The 12,779-nt window shown below is 48.8% G+C and overlaps 1 protein-coding gene across 4 annotated transcripts in view; it reads right to left on the bottom strand.

The window, feature by feature from the left end:
* The window catches only part of RALY (RALY heterogeneous nuclear ribonucleoprotein), a 91,645-nt gene extending 87,014 nt beyond the window's left edge, over nucleotides 1-4,631 (bottom strand). For 2 of the 4 annotated variants that reach the window (XM_023220451.3, XM_023220453.3), the window contains exon 1: nucleotides 4,098-4,619. The gene's annotated coding sequence lies outside the window, so the exon portion shown is untranslated. Of the gene's footprint in view, nucleotides 1-4,097 lie in introns of all 4 variants that reach the window. The other 2 variants (XM_023220450.2, XM_023220449.2) reach the window with 2 other exon arrangements.
* Nucleotides 4,632-12,779: the final 8,148 nt, after the last annotated feature.

The raw sequence follows: 12,779 nt of genomic DNA, 5'->3' as shown, positions 1-12,779 counted from the left end.
TCTCCTGGTACCTGTCCCTGTCACAACACTTCTCACACTGCCTGTTTCCTTGCCTATCTTTCCCACTAGGTTATACAAACCCAAATCCGTGAGCATAGTACCAGGTCTGATAGACGCTTACTAATTGTTCAGTGAATGAAAAACTTTCCAAAAATGAGGTATCCAATGAAAGACAGTCTCAACAAGTAACCAACTCAAATGTCAGCCAAGTAGCTGGTCTAAATGACCATAAGGTCCCTCAACTACAAGATTCTATCCAATAAATTCAACACATTGACCTCATGGGTCACATTTGTTTTAACTTTAATATGTAGGCAATGTTGGGGCCATCAGATTTTTAAGGAGAGTGTGACATGACCAGACACACATTACCCATCTCTGAAACACCACCTCTCCCAACCCCCAGTTGTTATCAGGACAAAATTCCAACCATCTTCATAAACCTAAAAAGCCCACTCCCCTAAATACACCAACACAGAAAACGGTCAAAGGACATTTTGACAGGCTATATGCAGCATCTAACTTCATCTTAACCAACTGCAAGCAGTGAGGATCCATAAACATCCTCTAAGAACCCAGAAGCTAATCCCTCCTGTGTGTCTTTATGGAAAGAGGGGGACGAAAGACGGAACATTTCATAAAGGTGATCTACTTAATCATCCTGAGTAGTTTTGATCCAAGCTGCTGTCACTGCACTATTATTCCTGATAATTGCAGCCCCATATCCCCAAACCCTAGACTGTCAGAAAGGCAGCTGCAAATGAGGTGAGGCTGGGAAGTTATCTAGGTTCTATTTTAAGGGTGTAATAGCTTGGTGTGGTGGCTCACACCTGTAATCCCAGCACTTTGGAAGGCCAAGACAGGGGGATCACCTGAGATTCAGGAGTTCGAAGCCAGCCTAGCTAACATGGTAAAACCCCATCTCTATTAAAAATACAAAAAGTACCCAGGCATGGTGGTGCAAGCCTGTAGTTCCAGCTACTCGGGAGGCTGAGGCAAGAGAATCCCTTGAACCCAGCAGGCTGAGGTTGCAGGGAGCCAAGATCGTGCCACCGCAATCCAGCCTGGGCGACGGAGTGAGACTCCGTCTCCAAAAACACAGGGTATAAGGTCTCTTCTGCAGATACTGAGGGAGCCAGCAGAGATTCAAAACAGGCTTCAGTGATAAGGAAGCTCAACCTAAGGGGGAGAGAAGTAGGTCTTACTCAGAGATACAACCAGGCCTGGGTTCCTGCTCTGGAGCTGCATGCCACATCTCTGCTGCAGGCAAGGACTAATATTTTGCATTTACAGTGCACGCTGAGACTAAAGAAGACATTAAGTGTGCCAGCTTTGCAGTCACAAAAGGACAAATATTGCATGATTCCACTGACATGAGGTTCCTAGAGTAGTCAAATTCATAGAAAGTAGAATGATAGTTTTCAGGAGGCTGGAGGGAATGGGGAGTTAGTTTAATGGGTACAGAATTTCAGTTGGGGAAGATAATGGACAGTGATGATGGTTGCGTAACCATGTGAATGTACTTAATGTCACATAACATACCACTTTGAAATGGTTAAATGGTTAATTTTATGTTATATATATTTTACCACAATTTTTTTTTAAAAAGCATGCCAGTTTTAAGGTTATACTGTCTGCAGTCTGAATACTGCCTTGGCCACTTACCAGTTACATGACCCTGAGGCAGGTAATGTAACCTCTCTAAGCCTGTTTCTTCTATAAAACAGGGATAATAATAGTACTTAATTCACAGGTTGCTCTGAAAATTAAGTAATATCGTCTATAAAGTCCTCAGTCCATTGGCCGGTGGCACACGTTAAGTACTTAATAAATTTAGCTATTACTACTGCCACTATAAAGCACTTTCACAGCCATTTTTTTAATAATCCCCACAACAATCCTATGAGAGTTTACATATAAGGAAACTGAGGCTCAGAGAGCCACAATGAGTGGCTCAGTTTATGATGCCAAATCAAATCCTCTGCTTCAGAGAGGTGTTTTGTCCTCACTACTTACTCATTCTGTCATCTAAGGCAAGTGCTATGCTATGTCTCCATTCCCTCACAGTAAAAGAGACATAAATCAAGCTCTACAAACTCCCTCACAGAAATGGATTAGAAATTAAATCACATAATGGTTATGGAAAAGTATATAAGCCATAAACACATAAAACCGAAGTGGTGACTTGTGAGAACTAGAACACCTGTGCTTAAACCTGGCCTCCTCTTAATACTAACCATAAGGCACAGAAAGTGGTGGGGACTATAAAACTTCCTTGGGATTTCCAATTACTCAGGATTCCTGACCTTAAGACCTGAATAAGTGGTTTCGTGCCCTTTTAAGAAGTGGCAAGGTATGGGAGAAATAAAAATATTACTGGATTAGGAGGAAGACTGGGAATTTCAGTTCTCACTCTGACAAGGCAGTCTGAATTCAGACAACTTACTTCCCCTTTCCAAGGTTCAGTTAGCAGGGAAGCAGGGAAAGGCAGGTATGGAAAAAGGTGGACCAGATGGTCTGTAAGACCCCTTTCAACTCCTACATAGGACTCCTAAATCCAGAATCCTGGCCAGGCACCACAGACCTACCAGACTCCAAAGAACTAATGTGAACATCAAGAGACTCCTCAAGAACTGGCCCAGAAACTCCCTTGCCTGATTTTTAGACACTCCCTCAAACCGGATCACATTGAAAAACTGGAACATTTGCCAAAGTTAATTTTAGTTCACTTTAACCACTCTGGGCCTTATCTGAAAATAGGAGAAATATTTGTTTGAAAGCAGATGACTTGAGCGATTCCCCCTAACCCCCATCAAACTAGGACTGATAAATCTAAACATAGAGAACCTGCAAGGTCTGGGAGGAGGAACACGCCACACACAAACTAAAGGGTGGATCCCACGGTTTACAGTCTCAAAGCTTCCTTGAGCCAAAACCCCCGGGAATCTGAGTTGTGTTTGAGTCCTGGAGTCTGCATCCATCAACTTCTAATTGTCGCAATTCCAGCAAGGAATTCATCCAAACCTTTTCCTTTGGAGCTATGGTAATCCCAGAATGGAATTTCATCCATAGTATAGTGGACAACGGCTCAGAAGTCAGGGAAAACCCAGTTATGTCCCTAATTAAATGGTGTGACCCAAGGCTAGGTAAAAATGCCCTCTGCACTAAGAGATGATATATGCTCACACCAGGAAATATTAATAAATAACAGGTACTGGCATCGCTCCTTTGCACTTCTGTGGCTACTGTGACTCGGAGAAAATTACCTGACCCCTCTGTGCCTTGATTTCTGCTTCTGTAAATGAGGATAAACCAGAAGGCCGTTGTGAGCATTAAATAAAATAAGGCTTGGGAAGTTCCTGGGTGAAGTCTCATTAAATGCTCCCTGTTGGTGTTAACCACTTCTTTCACATATTAGTTCCCTCCCTGAATCCATGAACACCCCGCGAGGCGGGTTTCCCTTTCCCCCCATGTCACCGAAGCAAACTAAGGCTCGGCCGCCAAGGGGGATGAGGAAAACGCGGATACGGCCCCAGTTCGAGGGCCCGTTGTTGTTTCTCTCCGAGCCCAAGGCTTGCGAACAGCCCAGAAGAGGCGGGAGCCGAGGCAGGGTCAGCTCTGCGCGCCTCCGGGAGCCCGTAGACCCAGCCCGGGGAGGAGAGCCGGAAGCAGCCGCGGCCGGGCCCGCCCGAGGCCTCCCCGGAGCTGCCTCCGTTCCCCTCCCTCCGCCCCTCGTCGGGCGGGGCGGGGCACGAGCACAAAAGACTCCAACTTCCGAGCGGGCGCGGGCCCACCCAGCCAACCACTGGCCCAGACTTGGCCCGCGGGAAGGGAGCAGGCAGGGAACGCCAGGGCGGCCGGGAGCGGGGCCGGGCGCGGAGGGCTGGGGCCGGCGACCCGGGGCGGCGGGTCCCAGTGGGAGAAAGGAGCGGCGGAGGGGGCCTAGAGTTACTCGGGCTCCCGGGAACTCCCCGAAGGGCAGAAATAAGAGTTTCTAAATATAGGCAGCTGCCTGCCTGAAGAAGTGAGTGAACAGAAAGGTACAAAGCACACACCCTCCCCGCACCCCCAAGGAGACGCCCGCAGCCCCCACTCACCCGCGCCGAGAGGTCTGGAGGAAGCCGCGCGGCTGGGAAGGAGGCGGTACTGTCGCACTCGGGGACGTAAGGGAGGGAGGAAAAGGGCAGCTGCGGCGGGAGGAGGCTGGGCACACGCGCGGGGGGAGTCACCGTCGTCGTCGTCGCCGTCGTCGCCGCCGCCGCCGCTACCGCCCCCTCAGCTTCTCCGGGTTCCGCTGCCCCGCGCCCGCGCCGCTCGCGCGCCCCGCCGCACTGACAGCGGCGCGAGCCCCGCAGCCGCGAGCCCTGCCCTCGGCCGGCACCACTGAGGCGCGCGGGGGTGGGGGCACCCGGAGCGGCTCCCCGCTGCTCAGCCCCGCCCGCCGCTCCGGCCCTGGTCCCGGGCTCTCCCCCTCTCTCTGTCTCCCCGGAAGGACACGGTGACACGAGCACGAGGAGTCTGCAGCCCCGCCCAGAAACAGCCTGGCTTCTCAAGCGCATGGGCTCTCCCCACCCTCTCAGCCTGGCTTTGGAAAGGTCCAGAGCTTCGGCGGGGACAGGAGGAAGGCGGGGCCGGGGCGGGGCCTGAAAGGGAGGAGGGACTGAGACGCGGCTTGGGGAGGCGGGGCTGGGGCGGGAAGAGAGAGTCGCTTGCACAGTTTTGGAGCCGAGGTAGGGGCGGAGCTAAGAGGGTGATGAGGCCCTGGGAAGAGGGTTGCCGGACAGGCAGGGAAGGCCGTGCAGGCGATGGAGAGCTAGGAGCCAGGGCAGTGCTTGAAAGGAGATGCTGTGGGCGGGGCTAAATGGAGAACCGGCCAGAGAGCGGAGCCACGGACGGAGGGAGGCGGGGCTGAAGAGAAGCCTAGAGTGGGAGGAAGATAGAAGCGGGCCTGAAGGAGGCGGCCCCGGAAGCAGGGAGGGGAGGAGGGGCCCCAGGGGTGCCTACTCTGGGTGGGTGCCGGAAGGAGGCGTGCCCCAAGGAAGGACTGAGGGGTGGTGCTTGAGGTGGGCGGGGCCTGGAGATGGCGCTGAAACCTGCAGGATGCGGGCGGTGCAGGAGGGATCCGGAAGAGACGAGGCAGGAAGAAACTCCTGGTCCTTTCGCTTTCAAGGGACGTGGCACTTAGGGTGAGGATCTCTCTTCGCTGCCTAATCTGGAACTGGGCGAAGAGGCCGCGCTGAGGGTGATGTCCGAAAAAGATGCAGGAGATGTTTTATAACTTGATCCAGGTGCTAGTCCTTCCTCCTACACATTTCTCCTGTCGGGATCTCTCACTTGAATCAGTGTTCCAGCCTCCAGTGAACCAGAGTCTTCCTAACGAGAGCACAAGAGGCCCGTTGTCCTTCATTCCTCAGCTATGGACTTCCCTGAGAGTTGAGAACTGACCATATTCTCGATGCCTGCTCTGACCTGTGATTTCACGACTCACATCGCTTCCCCAGAACCTGCTTAACAGAAGGGATTCCTGCGAATGGAGCAGAATTTGAATTCAGAGTCCTGGCCTTGCCATACCAGCAGTTATAATTGCCCTTCTGTTGTTTAATGGCTCCCTGCCCTGCTTCAAAAGGAAGAGAAATCATATTAAAGAGTTGACGACCCTGAGCGCAAGGCCTCGGACGTTATTCCCCAAACTCTGCTTTAATATCACCTCCTTCCCTGGACACCTTGTCTCGAGGTGTTCTCTAGTTTATCTTCTTGTTCTGTCATTTATTTGTCTGTTCATTGTTTGTGTGTTTTTTGCGATGGAGTCTCACTCTGTCGCCTAGGCTGGAGTGCAGTGGCACGATCTCGGCTCTCTGCAACCTCTGCCTCCTAGGTTCAAAGCGATTCTTGTGCCTCAGCCTCCCAAGTAGCTGGAATACAGGCGTGTACCACCATGCCTGGCTAATTTTTGTATTTTTAGTGCATATGGGTTTTCACCATATTGGCCAAGCTGGGCTCTAACTCCTGACCTCAGGGGATCCGCCTTGGCCTCCCAAAGTGCTGAGATTACAGGCGTGAGCCACCTCACGCCCTGCCATGTTTGTACAGTTTTTAAGACACGGTCTTATTCTGTTGCCCAGGCTGGAGTGCAGTGACATAATCAAGACTCACTGCAGCCTCAACCTCCCAAACTCAATCCTCCCACCTCAGCCTCCCTCGTAGCTGGAACTACAGGCATGTGCTATCACTCTAGGCTGTTCACTATATTGTCCAAGCTGGTCTTGAACTCCTGAGCTGAAGTGATCCTCCCGCCTTGGCCTTACAGGCGTGAGCCTCCACACCCAGCAGAAGGGAGACATTTCTAAGGAAATATGCTGGCAACACTAGCTAACACTTAGTGAGAATTTACTAATTGCCGTGCAGTCTGCTAAGTGCTTTTCAAGCATATTTAATTCCCACAACACCCCTATGTGGTAGGTATTGTTCTTACCCCATTGTACAGATGAGGAAACTGTGGCACAAAGAGGTTAACTTTTCCAAGGTCACACAGCTGGTGATGGAGTCCAACTTTGGGTCCTGCATGCTGAATTACTATATTATCCTACTCCCTAATTATTAAGGACCTAGGGTCGTTAGTCCAATAAAGGTGAAGAATGAATATGCCACATTCTTTTGCTTTCGGGATAGTGTGGCATAGGGTATGATGCCTACCTAGAGTTGCAGCAGATTTTTTTTTATTTTTAGCCATCATGAGGGAAGCCAGCCAGAAGACAAAACCATCACACGGAGGAGGGCAAGACAGAAAACATTACAGAAAAAAATGAACCAGAGACTGGTGCAGCCATTCCTGAAGCTTGACCCACCTCTGGACCTTAACATGAACAAATACATTTTTATAGTAATTTGAGTTGTGATTTTTATAACCTGCAGCCATAATTTCCTAACTAAAACAGATGAGTACAGTTCAACAGGTGGAGATAGTAAGTGATAAAGCGTCAAGATTGGAAGAATATAATGTAATTTGGTTTGACTGCATTTTTAATCCCCTTAGTAATCCTACAAGGTTAGTTCTGTTTTTTTCCCCCATTTCACAGATGAGGAAATGTGATATGGCCAATGTAGGGCTACACAGGAGGCTGAAGCAGAATTGCTTGAACCCAGGAGGTGGAGTTTGCAGCGAGCCAAGATCACACCACTTCACTCCAGCCTCGGTAACAGAGCGAGACTCTGCCTCAAAAACAAAACAAAAGAAAAGTTATTCTGCTTTCTCTTGGAATCCATAAAATCATGAACTATTTATAATTGGAAAGTTCCTCCAAGACACCTCATCTAGGGGTTTTCAAACTTCTCAAGCTGTCCACCTTTCTTACACAAGACCTTTCACAGAAAGGCAAGGCATGAAACAGATGAGGGAGAGGAGGTGGCTTTGCTTGAAGTAGGGGAGAGGAACCCAGAGTCCTTCCTGCTAGACCTTCCCATCCCAGCCACAGGCCACCCTTCTTAAGCAGTGATCCCTCCACAAAATCCCAGGGTGTTACAGAATACAGTTTAAGAATCATTCTTTCCCAGGTCCTGTTTTACAGATAGGGAAATGGAGGCTCAGAAAGGCATAGATATTTACTTAATGGTTCTGGAGGAAGTCAGTGGCAGGAAGGGATACCTGCCTCACAGGATAATTCACTTTCCAGTGGGAATAGCACTATCTCCTTCCTGCTCTGCATTTGAGGATAAACCCTGTCTTGGCTCCTCCCTGACTGGGGTGAGAAGTAGCCCTCCTGGAATTGCCTCAAAGCCCCTGGTTATCACCAGTGTTCTCGGTTGCAAATTACGAAACATAAATAAACTCAGGCTAACAGATGCAGCAAATGAATTTATCAGGAAGGAATGGGGAGCTCCCAGAACTGATGGGAGGGCTGGAGAACCAGGCCCAGAAAATGCACAGAAGTGGTGAGCGCAGAGGCTTGAATGTTGCCAGGACTCTCCTCCCAGTCCTTTATCTCTTCTCGCCTCTGTATGTGAGTTTTTCTCCTCAAGGCTAGGCACCTGGCTGCAGCAGCACTCACCACTCACAACTCTCACCCGCTCCACTGGAGAGAGACTGAGGATTTCTGCTTCTGGTATGAAGGGCAAAATTTTAGGGAAAAACTTTGGTTGGTCCAACATGGGTAAGTCCCCGTCCCTGTACCAATCATCTATGGCTGGAAAACCAGGTGCTGTGACTGGCCCAACTTAAGCCAGGTGCCACTCTCTAACCAATCACCGTGAATAGGGAAGTGGGATGTACAGGGAGATGGCAGCCCCATCGGAACCGTATGGTCAGAGAAAGATGCATTTCCCAAAAGATGGAGTTCATGGTCTGGGGCAGATTGAATAATAGATTTTTACTGCACCTGCCCCAGCGTCACCCCCAACCAATACATTACTTACTGCCCAACTCTCATCATTCCTTCTCTGCTCAAAACCCTTCAGTGGGCTGGGCGCAGTGGCTCACGCCTGTAATCCCAGCACTTTGGGAGGCCGAGGTGGGGGGATTACTTGAGGTCAGGAGTTCAAGACCAGCCTGAGCAACATGGTGAAACCCCATCTCTACTAAAAATATAAAAATTAACCAGGCGTGGTGAAGGGCATCTGTAATCCCAGCTACTCAGGAGGCTGAGGTGGAATAATCACTTGAACCTGGGAGGTGGAGGTTGCAGTGAGCCGAGATCATGCCACTGCATTCCAGCCTGAGAGACAGAGACTCTGTCTCAAAAACAGAAAAACAAAACAAAAAAACCTTCAATGGCCTCCCACTGCCATGTCATCGGCATGGATCAAAAACTCAAATGTCATGCCAGGCATAGTGGCTCATGCCTGAAATCCCAGAATTCTGGGAGGCTGAGGCAGGAGGATTACTTGAACCCCGGAGTTTGAGACCAGCTTGGGCAATGTAGTGAGACCCTGTCTCTGCAAAAAAAAAAAAAAACAACAACAACCAGCCAGCATGGTAGCACGTGACTGTACTTCCAGCTACTTGGGAGGCTGAGGCCAGAGGATCACTTGAGCCCAGGAGGCCAAGGCTACAGTGAGACATGCTCACACCACTGCACTCCAGCCTAGGCAACAGAGTGAGACCCTTCTCAAAACAAATAAACAACAACAATAGCAAACCCTCAAGTGTCTACAGGGGCTAGAAAGAAGATTAGGCATGAGACAATAGGGAGTGGAGAGCACTGTCATGAACTGGAGGATGTGTGTTGCATACTGTTCCTAGAATACAGGTGCTGAGATGTGGGATTCTTCAAGAGAGCCCCCAAATCTGGATTTTCATATAAAATCTCCCAATTTCTAAATGTTGGCTCAACTATTTTTAAAAACCTTGTGCAAGCCAAATGAATTATGTCTGCAGGCCAATTATTGTAGGCTGTGGTCTAAAAATGGGCAATCTCTGACCTTTATAGGATAAAGCCTATAATCACACACCCACCTTTGGGATCTATTTTCTATTACTACATAAGAAATCACCTTGAAAATGTAGTGACTTAAAACAACAATGATTTGTTACTTCTCGCAATTTTATGGAATGACCAGGTGGTTCTTCTGCTCCATGTGGTGTTGGCTGGGAAAAGCTTCCTCCTGTCTCCACCTCCACATGTTCTATTTCCTTTTCAAGCCCAAGTGCCAATGGCGCCTCCACCCTGAAGCCTGCCTCATCTCCTGTGCCACACACATTGCCACTGGCTGAGTCTAAATGAGATGCCGTGTTCTCCAAGCTTCTTGCTCTTTATGTATAAGTATAAGAGCATGCATCTAGCTCACCTAGAGAATGGAGGTCTACCTTGTCCATCTTTATATCCTTCTGGCACAGTCACACAGGAAAGCCCCATGAGTGCTGTCAGATTGGATTGAACTGAACTGACTCTTAGACATATTTAGTCCAACTTGCCCGTTGTGCATATGGAGAAATGAGGTCTGGAGAGGGGAGTTCACACATCATATACACTGAAGCTGCCCATCAAAAGAGTTGCAGAACCAGGATTACGGCCCTTGCATCTTGACTGCCAGTTGATGCAGGTTAAACTCTGTGTTTAATCCTTGTTGATGTGGATGTCTGGGACTTGAATAGAAGACATTTCTCGTTTCAGATGCATCCATTAGCAGATCTTAGCCAGAAGCCAGTCCCTTGCAAGTATATATTGCAAGTAATTGATGACATTGGAGCCAGAAATCAAATGAACCGGGCCCAGTTCAATCAACTTACTGGACAAACTCCTCAAGCACTCTAAGCCCCAATTTCCTCCTCTGTAAAGTGGGCATAAATTATGTTTACCTTGAGGGTTGCTGTGAAGGCTAGAAATAATATATGAAGTGTCCCCTGACACACAGAAGGTGCTCAAGAAATAGTAAGCTCTTCTAATAATTGTTATTGATGACAAAGAGGATGAAAGAACAAATGCTCTGACTTCTCAAAGGAGGGAGAATCATCCCTGAGGATTGTGTCTTGGAGAACATAAATCCATATTTTCTCTTTCCTGAACAAATTCCCTTTGGAAGGGCACAAAGGGAACAACTTCCCTTCTTAGGAAGGAAGGGAGGAAGGGAAGGAAGGATGGAAAACAAGAGGGAGGAAGGGGTGGCAGGTTATGACTGTCTCTACCTCTCCCTGAGGCTTGCTCTGTTACACCCACCCCAAACTCTGGTCCATCCCATTTCCATGCTGAGATCAGGCCACACACAGAAGTGGTGGTGCCATACCACCACTTTGAGCCATCCCTGGGAATCCCCAGGACACCGGATAGCAGACTTGGAGCGTACAGTTCCCACCCGCTGTGATTGATCACTAGGGAGCTCAAGGTTATGAAGGAAGCTCTCATAAGTCAATACAAGATTGTGTGTCTCTCATTCCTCCCTGGCTCAGCCCTCAGAGCCCTTGTCCCTGCTCTCTGCCTTGCCACTAGGTCTTCACATTAGTGTTTTATCAAACAAAAGACAGGCTGACATCTTTAAAGTATGGTCTTTAAAAAGTAGGGAGCAAATCATTCCGCACCTTCCCTCCCAATACCTCCCTCACTGGTGCCTTCAAGCCTTCGAACAAGAGGGGACACATCTCCCCACTTCCCAGTGACTTCCTCCATCCCTCATTGCATCCATGAGAGACACCACTGAGATCAGATGCAGTGATGTTAATTGAAATTGACATTAAGGGCTCACTTGCTCAAGCAGAAGCACATTAGAAGAAATATAAACGAGGAAGACATTGGGTCTGTGACATTTGTTCTAATGAGAAAAACCATCTCTAGAGCATCTTGTTCAAAAAGGATTGAGTGCCCAGGAAACAACAGATACATGAGGCCTTCCACCCCCACCCCACCCCCCAATACTTAGAAGTGTCACACATATTTGAAGAGACTTTTCAATCATCCTTGCTTTGATCATGATTCCCCAGGTGCATTTCACCCAGCACCTTCCCCTTCATGTTCTTCTTCTGTTTCTCCAAATCTACTTCTCCATATTATTTTAAGAGTTTGTGGCCAGATGTTGGTAACATGTGGTCCCAGATGTTCTTATTTGCTATACTTCAGGAATTCTTGACTAGATGGCCCAAGAACTTCTCAGCTTTGGATCCAATAAGGGGAACCTAAGACTAAAAGAATCCCATCTAGAGTAGAGAGGAGGATACCCAATTACCCAGTTTTTTGTTGTTTGTTTTCTGAGACAGAGTCTCTCTCTGTTTCCTAGGCTGGAGTGCCGTGGCGCGATCATAGCTCACTGCAGCATTGAACCCCTGGGCTAAGCCGTCCTCCTGCCTCAGCCTCCTGAGTAGCTGGGACTAGAGGCATGTACCACCATGCCCAGCTAATTTTTTTGAAAAATGTTTTTGTAAAGACAGGGTTTCACTATGTTGCAAAGGCTGGTCTTGAATTCCTGGGCTCAAGAGATCTTCCCACCTCAGCCTCCCAAAGTGCTGGGATTACAGGCATGAGCCACCATATCTAGCCCAAGTTTCTGCGTAAAGAACATGAAGGTTTTCCTTAGATCATGGTTTACATGGCACATCATGTCTTTATGGTTATTAGTGGGTAGTTGCAAGTTATAGATACTATTTTTGTCTATGCTGTATCATTTCCCAATATTCTTTTTTTTTTTTTTTTTTTTTTTTTTTTTTTTGAGATGGAGTCTCGCTCTGTCGCCTGGGCTGGAGTGCAGTGGCCGGATCTCAGCTCACTGCAAGCTCTGCCTCCCGGGTTCACGCCATTCTCCTGCCTCAGCCTCCCGAGTAGCTGGGACTACAGGCGCCCGCCACCTCGCCCGGCTAGTTTTTTGTATTTTTTAGTAGAGACGGGGTTTCACCGTGTTAGGCAGGATGGTCTCGATCTCCTGACCTCGTGATCCGCCCGTCTCGGCCTCCCAAAGTGCTGGGATTACAGGCTTGAGCCACCGTGCCTGGCCCCCAATATTCTTAATAGCATCTGACTTTTAAAAAAAATTTTTTTGAGACAGGGTCTTCCTTTGTCACCCATGATGGAGTGCAGTGCTGTAATCATGGTTCACTGCAGCCTCAACTTCCCAGAGTCAGGTGATCCTCCCACCTCAGCCTCCAGAGTAGCTGGGACCACAGGTTGTGCCACCATGCCCAGCTAATTTTTGTATTTTTGCGTACAGACAGGGTTTCACCATGTTCCCCAGGCTGGTCCTTAACTCCTAAGCTTAAGCAATCTGTCCATCCCAGACTCCCTGTAAGTGCTTAGATTACAGGCATGAGCCACTGTGCCTGGCCAGCATCTGATTTTTCTATGAGCCTCTACTCCCATTCTTGG

The sequence above is a fragment of the Piliocolobus tephrosceles genome, chromosome 20 (assembly GCF_002776525.5).
Source record: "Piliocolobus tephrosceles isolate RC106 chromosome 20, ASM277652v3, whole genome shotgun sequence".
In the NCBI taxonomy this organism is placed as follows: domain Eukaryota; kingdom Metazoa; phylum Chordata; class Mammalia; order Primates; family Cercopithecidae; genus Piliocolobus; species Piliocolobus tephrosceles.
This window is presented reverse-complemented; position numbering and strand designations above follow the sequence as displayed.